The sequence below is a fragment of the Andrena cerasifolii genome, chromosome 8 (genome assembly GCF_050908995.1).
Source record: "Andrena cerasifolii isolate SP2316 chromosome 8, iyAndCera1_principal, whole genome shotgun sequence".
Classification (NCBI taxonomy): Eukaryota; Metazoa; Arthropoda; class Insecta; order Hymenoptera; family Andrenidae; genus Andrena; species Andrena cerasifolii.
This window is the reverse complement of record NC_135125.1, coordinates 7,698,800-7,710,070: the sequence shown is the minus strand read 5'-3', so window position 1 is coordinate 7,710,070 and position 11,271 is coordinate 7,698,800. Positions and strand designations below refer to the sequence as shown.

General features: G+C 40.1%; 1 long non-coding RNA gene and 1 other non-coding gene across 2 annotated transcripts; both read left to right on the top strand.

Moving 5' to 3' along the window:
- Positions 1-236: 236 nt before the first annotated feature.
- LOC143372761 (5S ribosomal RNA) lies at positions 237-357 on the top strand. The gene has a single exon (XR_013086355.1). It is a non-coding gene; the product is annotated as a 5S ribosomal RNA (ribosomal RNA).
- Positions 358-657: 300 nt separating this feature from the next.
- On the top strand, positions 658-3,573 carry LOC143372058 (uncharacterized). Its single transcript, XR_013086197.1, has 2 exons — positions 658-1,133; positions 3,323-3,573. It is a non-coding gene; the product is annotated as an uncharacterized LOC143372058 (long non-coding RNA).
- The last annotated feature ends 7,698 nt before the right edge of the window (positions 3,574-11,271 follow it).

The window sequence follows — 11,271 nt, the reverse complement described above, 5'->3', positions numbered from 1 at the left end:
TCAGTTACATGTTTTCCACTCTACTATTCTAACCTCATTCCTGTACTAGTATATCCACTGAATTATGTAATTTTTTAAAGAACTACGACCCTTTTTGACTTAAACACTATATAATAAGTACGTAGAATATGATAGTAAAAAGATTTTTACACAGGAAGTTTTAGCAATAGTAATATTTAATATCTTTACAAAGCATAGTGTGTACAACTTTCTTCCATAACAGAAACTGTATTCCTACCAACGACCATTCTATGCCTGTAAAACACCAGTTCTCGTCCGATCACTGAAGTTAAGCGGCATTGGGCGCGGTTAGTACTTGGATGGGTGACCGCTTGGGAATACCGCGTGTTGTTGGTATTTTTTTTTCTTGTACAGTATTTTCTCCCAAAGTGTCGCACTTCCCGTCTCCGAAAAAGCTCACCCCTATTCCTACTACTTCTTTCGTAGTTGCCGCGACGAGTGAGAAGTAGTTGTTACCGACGTTACCATTATTACCGTAAGCACAGACGAGGTATAGGATAGACCTATCACCTTATGGATGTTGGTGTCGCCACCCATAATTTGAGGTCTGAATATAGTGGCATCTGCTCATGAACAGCGTCCAACTCAGCAACTATTCTGAAATGTGAAATGCTGAAAGGTGTGTGCGTACTTGTATACGTGTGACTTGTTTAGAGAGTTTGACGCTGCTAATGTGATATTCCCTTCAAGTTTCTAATGCACTGTTTAATAATTCTAGTGAAATAATAATAATTGGATTCTATTTGCCCCAAGTATTAGTTTAGCGTCGGCACTGAAATTTACAGTAAAATCTAATTCTTAAAAGCCTCGCAGAAAGTTGCATGATGCATGAGTGTCGTGGTGTGCATGAATGCAACTGCAAGTCGAGTTACTTTTGAAACCCGCATTGGGAAATACAATTTTGTCTAGCCCTGAGAAATTCATCGGTTCAGCGAAGTGTGTGCACGTCATACCTAGTGCATATTATGTCGTGATTTCTTGATTCGTGCATCAATTTCATCGATTACTGGACTATGTGGGAGATCGTTTAACAAGATTCTACTGCATTACACTCAGTGCCCAGAGGACTATTTTGGAAACACTTCACTCAATTCCGAACACATCTTTCCACTGTTGAGTGATGTTTAAAAACAATTTTTTTTACTTATTGTTACATTTTTCCAAGACTATTTTCATCCAGTAACGTCTCCGGAGAGCAAATCAAAGAGCAAGGAGTGGCACAGATGTTTTGAGACAGTGACTGTTTAACGAAGAGACGCAGAATTTTCGAACGCCTCTTGAAAGGCATGCGTCTCTTATTTGCAACTATAAGGCGATGCCCTTGAGGCTGCAATTTAATATACCTCTTTCCACTTCATGTTCTCCTGATATATTGGCCAAATTCTGGCGAAAATTTTCAGAATGCACAAAATTGGGCTTTGTAACCGGAGAACATGATGTCGAAAGAGGTGGCACTAAGTAATGTCTTCGGAGAGAGAATCTAGGATGCCTTCGAAGCTGAAATTCAGAATACCTCTTTTCGCTTCATGTTCTCCTGATATCTGGGCCAAAATCTGGCAAAAATTTTCAGAATGCACAAAATTGGGCTTTGTAACAGGAGAACATGCCGTCGAAAGAGGTGGCACTAAGTAACGTCTTCGGAGAGAGAATCGAAGATGCCTTCGAAGCTGAAATTCAGAATACCTCTTTTCGCTTCATGTTCTCCTAGTACATAGCCCAATTTTGTGCATTCTGAAAATTTTTGCCAGATTTTGGCCCAGGTATCAGGAGAACATGAAGCGAAAAGAGGTATTCTGAATTTCAGCTTCGAAGGCATCCTCGATTCTCTCTCCGGAGACATTACTTTGTGCCACCTCTTTCGACATCATGTTCTCCTGTTACAAAGCCCAATTTTGTGTATTCTGAAAATTATTGCCAGATTTTGGCCCAGGTATCAGGAGAACATGAAGCGAAAAGAGGTATTCTGAATTTCAGCTTCGAAGGCATCCTCGATTCTCTCTCCGGAGACATTATTCTGTGCCACCTCTTTCGACGGCATGTTCTCCTGTTACAAAGCCCAATTTTGTGCATTCTGAAAATTTTTGCCAGATTTTGGCCCAGGTATCAGGAGAACATGAAGCGAAAAGAGGTATTCTGAATTTCAGCTTCGAAGGCATCCTCGATTCTCTCTCCGGAGACATTACTTAGTGCCACCTCTTTCGACATCATGTTCTCCTGTTACAAAGCCCAATTTTGTGCATTCTGAAAATTATTGCCAGATTTTGGCCCAGGTATCAGGAGAACATGAAGCGAAAAGAGGTATTCTGAATTTCAGCTTCGAAGGCATCCTCGATTCTCTCTCCGGAGACATTATTCTGTGCCACCTCTTTCGACGGCATGTTCTCCTGTTACAAAGCCCAATTTTGTGCATTCTGAAAATTTTTGCCAAATTTTGGCTCAGGTATCAGGAGAACATGAAGCGAAAGGAGGTATTCTGAATTTCAGCTTCGAAGGCATCGCCTTAAAGTAGCGAACAAGAGCTACGCCTTTCATGGGCCTTTAAACAGTTCTCGGTTAATGTGATGCTTTTGAAAGACTCGAAGCTTGTAATTTCTGAATAGTATTCCATGGGCACTAGTTGCAAAATTTTCTTCAATATCGACTAATTAACAAAGGAAATCTATGGTATTCTTAAGGAAATACCATAGATATTTGAAATTTGGATAGGAATATGTAAAAGGTATTTCTGAATAATAATACAGTTTGTTTCAAGTTTCTTTCAATATATTTGCATAAAAGGCCTTTACAGTGTTACAATAAAGTATAAGGTATATAAAGTCACTATTTTCTTGTGATTACTATCAAGGTTTCTATCATTCCGTCGAAATATTCCGAAGTTAAAACCTGTAAGAAGAAAAATATTTTTAGTAACATGACTTGTGTATTATTGAAAATGGGAGAAACGTTACAACATTTTGTCACGTATGAAAATATATTAGTAAAGGGAATAATTTTATTATGCAACATGTTGATTGAAATTAGTCGTTTTAGATTTTATATGTTTTCGGTAAGATTTAATATTAATTCCTACCACTCGTAGCACTGTAATCTTATTTTAGAATCAGTCGGTAACGTTGGGTGCGACACGAGCAGCGGCCAATTCAGCAACTACGTACTCTGAAATCTGTTGAACTGCTGTGCGTGTGTGCCGTGCTTGTACATGTGTGACATGTTTAGAGTTTAGAGTGTGCCGATGCGATGTAACTAATCTCACATACTGTAACTAGAGCGATTATTAATCGTGTATATTTCTGCTTTACAGGTAAGGAATTTTTACATAAAAGACGTTCAACCGGCTGCATTTTACGACTGTGTTCATTGAGATGAAATTTGCACAAGATACTGCTTCAGCCGAACCCAGACCTAACCCAGACCTTTTTTTTTTTTTACGTGGAGAAATCCATAACGGATACCCCTAACCCTCCCCTAACCCAGACCTAACCCAGTTACACTCGTAACATTTCATTGTATTGCATTTCACTTATTTGAATAAATTGCAGTTAAGTGGTAAAAGAGTTTTTTTATTTAACGAGCACTACTTACTCCTTCCTATTCCAAATCACATATAAAAGATATGCTAAAAAGAACACCTAAAAAGATCCTTCCACGCAGAGTGGTTTTAAAAATCTTCGCATTAAAGCACTACTTTAAATATGCCATTCAATACTCTCAAATTCTATCGACTTTCGTTCAAGGCTTCTACTTCTCTTCAGAGACATTACTTTGCGCTACCTCTTTCCACGTCATGTTATCCTGTTACGAAGCCTGATTTTAGAGATATCTGAAAATTTTCGCCAGATTTTGGCCAATATATCAGGAGAACATGAAGCGAAAAGAGGTATTCTGAATTTCAGCTTCGAAGGCATCCTCGATTCTCTCTCCGGAGACATTACTTTGTGCCACCTCTTTCGACATCATGTTCTCCTGTTACAAAGCCCAATTTTGTGCATTCTGAAAATTTTTGCCAGATTTTGGCCCAGGTATAAGGAGAACATGAAGCGAAAAGAGGTATTCTGAATTTCAGCTTCGAAGGCATCCTCGATTCTCTCTCCGGAGACATTACTTAGTGCCACCTCTTTCGACATCATGTTCTCCTGTTACAAAGCCCAATTTTGTGCATTCTGAAAATTATTGCCAGATTTTGGCCCAGGTATAAGGAGAACATGAAGCGAAAAGAGGTATTCTGAATTTCAGCTTCGAAGGCATCCTCGATTCTCTCTCCGGAGACATTACTTAGTGCCACCTCTTTCGACATCATGTTCTCCTGTTACAAAGCCCAATTTTGTGCATTCTGAAAATTTTTGCCAGATTTTGGCCCAGGTATAAGGAGAACATGAAGCGAAAAGAGGTATTCTGAATTTCAGCTTCGAAGGCATCCTCGATTCTCTCTCCGGAGACATTACTTAGTGCCACCTCTTTCGACATCATGTTATCCTGTTACAAATCCAATTTTGTGCATTCTGAAAATTATTGCCAGATTTTGGCCCAGGTATCAGGAGAACATGAAGCGAAAAGAGGTATTCTGAATTTCAGCTTCGAAGGCATCCTCGATTCTCTCTCCGGAGACATTACTTAGTGCCACCTCTTTCGACATCATGTTCTCCTGTTACAAAGCCCAATTTTGTGCATTCTGAAAATTATTGCCAGATTTTGGCCCAGGTATCAGGAGAACATGAAGCGAAAAGAGGTATTCTTAATTTCAGCTTCGAAGGCATTCTCGATTCTCTCTCCGGAGACATTACTTAGTGCCACCTCTTTCGACATCATGTTCTCCTGTTACAAAGCCCAATTTTGTGCATTCTGAAAATTATTGCCAGATTTTGGCCCAGGTATCAGGAGAACATGAAGCGAAAAGAGGTATTCTGAATTTCAGCTTCGAAGGCATCCTCGATTCTCTCTCCGGAGACATTACTTTGTGCCACCTCTTTCGACATCATGTTCTCCTGTTACAAAGCCCAATTTTGTGCATTCTGAAAATTATTGCCAGATTTTGGCCCAGGTATCAGGAGAACATGAAGCGAAAAGAGGTATTCTGAATTTCAGCTTCGAAGGCATCCTCGATTCTCTCTCCGGAGACATTACTTAGTGCCACCTCTTTCGACATCATGTTCTCCTGTTACAAAGCCCAATTTTGTGCATTCTGAAAATTATTGCCAGATTTTGGCCCAGGTATAAGGAGAACATGAAGCGAAAAGAGGTATTCTGAATTTCAGCTTCGAAGGCATCCTCGATTCTCTCTCCGGAGACATTACTTAGTGCCACCTCTTTCGACATCATGTTCTCCTGTTACAAAGCCCAATTTTGTGCATTCTGAAAATTTTTGCCAGATTTTGGCCCAGGTAAAAGGAGAACATGAAGCGAAAAGAGGTATTCTGAATTTCAGCTTCGAAGGCATCCTCGATTCTCTCTCCGGAGACATTACTTAGTGCCACCTCTTTCGACATCATGTTCTCCTGTTACAAAGCCCAATTTTGTGCATTCTGAAAATTTTTGCCAGATTTTGGCCCAGGTATAAGGAGAACATGAAGCGAAAAGAGGTATTCTGAATTTCAGCTTCGAAGGCATCCTCGATTCTCTCTCCGGAGACATTACTTAGTGCCACCTCTTTCGACATCATGTTATCCTGTTACAAATCCAATTTTGTGCATTCTGAAAATTATTGCCAGATTTTGGCCCAGGTATCAGGAGAACATGAAGCGAAAAGAGGTATTCTGAATTTCAGCTTCGAAGGCATCCTCGATTCTCTCTCCGGAGACATTACTTAGTGCCACCTCTTTCGACATCATGTTCTCCTGTTACAAAGCCCAATTTTGTGCATTCTGAAAATTTTTGCCAGATTTTGGCCCAGGTATCAGGAGAACATGAAGCGAAAAGAGGTATTCTGAATTTCAGCTTCGAAGGCATCCTCGATTCTCTCTCCGGAGACATTACTTAGTGCCACCTCTTTCGACATCATGTTCTCCTGTTACAAAGCCCAATTTTGTGCATTCTGAAAATTTTTGCCAGATTTTGGCCCAGGTATAAGGAGAACATGAAGCGAAAAGAGGTATTCTGAATTTCAGCTTCGAAGGCATCCTCGATTCTCTCTCCGGAGACATTACTTAGTGCCACCTCTTTCGACATCATGTTATCCTGTTACAAATCCAATTTTGTGCATTCTGAAAATTATTGCCAGATTTTGGCCCAGGTATCAGAAGAACATGAAGCGAAAAGAGGTATTCTGAATTTCAGCTTCGAAGGCATCCTCGATTCTCTCTCCGGAGACATTACTTAGTGCCACCTCTTTCGACATCATGTTATCCTGTTACAAATCCAATTTTGTGCATTCTGAAAATTATTGCCAGATTTTGGCCCAGGTATCAGGAGAACATGAAGCGAAAAGAGGTATTCTGAATTTCAGCTTCGAAGGCATCCTCGATTCTCTCTCCGGAGACATTACTTAGTGCCACCTCTTTCGACATCATGTTCTCCTGTTACAAAGCCCAATTTTGTGCATTCTGAAAATTTTTGCCAGATTTTGGCCCAGGTATCAGGAGAACATGAAGCGAAAAGAGGTATTCTGAATTTCAGCTTCGAAGGCATCCTCGATTCTCTCTCCGGAGACATTACTTAGTGCCACCTCTTTCGACATCATGTTCTCCTGTTACAAAGCCCAATTTTGTGCATTCTGAAAATTTTTGCCAGATTTTGGCCCAGGTATAAGGAGAACATGAAGCGAAAAGAGGTATTCTGAATTTCAGCTTCGAAGGCATCCTCGATTCTCTCTCCGGAGACATTACTTAGTGCCACCTCTTTCGACATCATGTTCTCCTGTTACAAAGCCCAATTTTGTGCATTCTGAAAATTTTTGCCAGATTTTGGCCCAGGTATAAGGAGAACATGAAGCGAAAAGAGGTATTCTGAATTTCAGCTTCGAAGGCATCCTCGATTCTCTCTCCGGAGACATTACTTAGTGCCACCTCTTTCGACATCATGTTCTCCTGTTACAAAGCCCAATTTTGTGCATTCTGAAAATTTTTGCCAGATTTTGGCCCAGGTATAAGGAGAACATGAAGCGAAAAGAGGTATTCTGAATTTCAGCTTCGAAGGCATCCTCGTTTCTCTCTCCGGAGACATTACTTAGTGCCACCTCTTTCGACATCATGTTCTCCTGTTGCAAAGCCCAATTTTGTGCATTCTGAAAATTTTTGCCAGATTTTGGCCCAGGTATAAGGAGAACATGAAGCGAAAAGAGGTATTCTGAATTTCAGCTTCGAAGGCATCCTCGATTCTCTCTCCGGAGACATTACTTAGTGCCACCTCTTTCGACATCATGTTCTCCTGTTACAAAGCCCAATTTTGTGCATTCTGAAAATTATTGCCAGATTTTGGCCCAGGTATCAGGAGAACATGAAGCGAAAAGAGGTATTCTGAATTTCAGCTTCGAAGGCATCCTCGATTCTCTCTCCGGAGACATTATTCTGTGCCACCTCTTTCGACGGCATGTTCTCCTGTTACAAAGCCCAATTTTGTGCATTCTGAAAATTTTTGCCAAATTTTGGCTCAGGTATCAGGAGAACATGAAGCGAAAGGAGGTATTCTGAATTTCAGCTTCGAAGGCATCGCCTTAAAGTAGCGAACAAGAGCTACGCCTTTCATGGGCCTTTAAACAGTTCTCGGTTAATGTGATGCTTTTGAAAGACTCGAAGCTTGTAATTTCTGAATAGTATTCCATGGGCACTAGTTGCAAAATTTTCTTCAATATCGACTAATTAACAAAGGAAATCTATGGTATTCTTAAGGAAATACCATAGATATTTGAAATTTGGATAGGAATATGTAAAAGGTATTTCTGAATAATAATACAGTTTGTTTCAAGTTTCTTTCAATATATTTGCATAAAAGGCCTTTACAGTGTTACAATAAAGTATAAGGTATATAAAGTCACTATTTTCTTGTGATTACTATCAAGGTTTCTATCATTCCGTCGAAATATTCCGAAGTTAAAACCTGTAAGAAGAAAAATATTTTTAGTAACATGACTTGTGTATTATTGAAAATGGGAGAAACGTTACAACATTTTGTCACGTATGAAAATATATTAGTAAAGGGAATAATTTTATTATGCAACATGTTGATTGAAATTAGTCGTTTTAGATTTTATATGTTTTCGGTAAGATTTAATATTAATTCCTACCACTCGTAGCACTGTAATCTTATTTTAGAATCAGTCGGTAACGTTGGGTGCGACACGAGCAGCGGCCAATTCAGCAACTACGTACTCTGAAATCTGTTGAACTGCTGTGCGTGTGTGCCGTGCTTGTACATGTGTGACATGTTTAGAGTTTAGAGTGTGCCGATGCGATGTAACTAATCTCACATACTGTAACTAGAGCGATTATTAATCGTGTATATTTCTGCTTTACAGGTAAGGAATTTTTACATAAAAGACGTTCAACCGGCTGCATTTTACGACTGTGTTCATTGAGATGAAATTTGCACAAGATACTGCTTCAGCCGAACCCAGACCTAACCCAGACCTTTTTTTTTTTTTACGTGGAGAAATCCATAACGGATACCCCTAACCCTCCCCTAACCCAGACCTAACCCAGTTACACTCGTAACATTTCATTGTATTGCATTTCACTTATTTGAATAAATTGCAGTTAAGTGGTAAAAGAGTTTTTTTATTTAACGAGCACTACTTACTCCTTCCTATTCCAAATCACATATAAAAGATATGCTAAAAAGAACACCTAAAAAGATCCTTCCACGCAGAGTGGTTTTAAAAATCTTCGCATTAAAGCACTACTTTAAATATGCCATTCAATACTCTCAAATTCTATCGACTTTCGTTCAAGGCTTCTACTTCTCTTCAGAGACATTACTTTGCGCTACCTCTTTCCACGTCATGTTATCCTGTTACGAAGCCTGATTTTAGAGATATCTGAAAATTTTCGCCAGATTTTGGCCAATATATCAGGAGAACATGAAGCGAAAAGAGGTATTCTGAATTTCAGCTTCGAAGGCATCCTCGATTCTCTCTCCGGAGACATTACTTTGTGCCACCTCTTTCGACATCATGTTCTCCTGTTACAAAGCCCAATTTTGTGCATTCTGAAAATTTTTGCCAGATTTTGGCCCAGGTATAAGGAGAACATGAAGCGAAAAGAGGTATTCTGAATTTCAGCTTCGAAGGCATCCTCGATTCTCTCTCCGGAGACATTACTTAGTGCCACCTCTTTCGACATCATGTTCTCCTGTTACAAAGCCCAATTTTGTGCATTCTGAAAATTATTGCCAGATTTTGGCCCAGGTATAAGGAGAACATGAAGCGAAAAGAGGTATTCTGAATTTCAGCTTCGAAGGCATCCTCGATTCTCTCTCCGGAGACATTACTTAGTGCCACCTCTTTCGACATCATGTTCTCCTGTTACAAAGCCCAATTTTGTGCATTCTGAAAATTTTTGCCAGATTTTGGCCCAGGTATAAGGAGAACATGAAGCGAAAAGAGGTATTCTGAATTTCAGCTTCGAAGGCATCCTCGATTCTCTCTCCGGAGACATTACTTAGTGCCACCTCTTTCGACATCATGTTATCCTGTTACAAATCCAATTTTGTGCATTCTGAAAATTATTGCCAGATTTTGGCCCAGGTATCAGGAGAACATGAAGCGAAAAGAGGTATTCTGAATTTCAGCTTCGAAGGCATCCTCGATTCTCTCTCCGGAGACATTACTTAGTGCCACCTCTTTCGACATCATGTTCTCCTGTTACAAAGCCCAATTTTGTGCATTCTGAAAATTATTGCCAGATTTTGGCCCAGGTATCAGGAGAACATGAAGCGAAAAGAGGTATTCTTAATTTCAGCTTCGAAGGCATTCTCGATTCTCTCTCCGGAGACATTACTTAGTGCCACCTCTTTCGACATCATGTTCTCCTGTTACAAAGCCCAATTTTGTGCATTCTGAAAATTATTGCCAGATTTTGGCCCAGGTATCAGGAGAACATGAAGCGAAAAGAGGTATTCTGAATTTCAGCTTCGAAGGCATCCTCGATTCTCTCTCCGGAGACATTACTTTGTGCCACCTCTTTCGACATCATGTTCTCCTGTTACAAAGCCCAATTTTGTGCATTCTGAAAATTATTGCCAGATTTTGGCCCAGGTATCAGGAGAACATGAAGCGAAAAGAGGTATTCTGAATTTCAGCTTCGAAGGCATCCTCGATTCTCTCTCCGGAGACATTACTTAGTGCCACCTCTTTCGACATCATGTTCTCCTGTTACAAAGCCCAATTTTGTGCATTCTGAAAATTATTGCCAGATTTTGGCCCAGGTATAAGGAGAACATGAAGCGAAAAGAGGTATTCTGAATTTCAGCTTCGAAGGCATCCTCGATTCTCTCTCCGGAGACATTACTTAGTGCCACCTCTTTCGACATCATGTTCTCCTGTTACAAAGCCCAATTTTGTGCATTCTGAAAATTTTTGCCAGATTTTGGCCCAGGTAAAAGGAGAACATGAAGCGAAAAGAGGTATTCTGAATTTCAGCTTCGAAGGCATCCTCGATTCTCTCTCCGGAGACATTACTTAGTGCCACCTCTTTCGACATCATGTTCTCCTGTTACAAAGCCCAATTTTGTGCATTCTGAAAATTTTTGCCAGATTTTGGCCCAGGTATAAGGAGAACATGAAGCGAAAAGAGGTATTCTGAATTTCAGCTTCGAAGGCATCCTCGATTCTCTCTCCGGAGACATTACTTAGTGCCACCTCTTTCGACATCATGTTATCCTGTTACAAATCCAATTTTGTGCATTCTGAAAATTATTGCCAGATTTTGGCCCAGGTATCAGGAGAACATGAAGCGAAAAGAGGTATTCTGAATTTCAGCTTCGAAGGCATCCTCGATTCTCTCTCCGGAGACATTACTTAGTGCCACCTCTTTCGACATCATGTTCTCCTGTTACAAAGCCCAATTTTGTGCATTCTGAAAATTTTTGCCAGATTTTGGCCCAGGTATCAGGAGAACATGAAGCGAAAAGAGGTATTCTGAATTTCAGCTTCGAAGGCATCCTCGATTCTCTCTCCGGAGACATTACTTAGTGCCACCTCTTTCGACATCATGTTCTCCTGTTACAAAGCCCAATTTTGTGCATTCTGAAAATTTTTGCCAGATTTTGGCCCAGGTATAAGGAGAACATGAAGCGAAAAGAGGTATTCTGAATTTCAGCTTC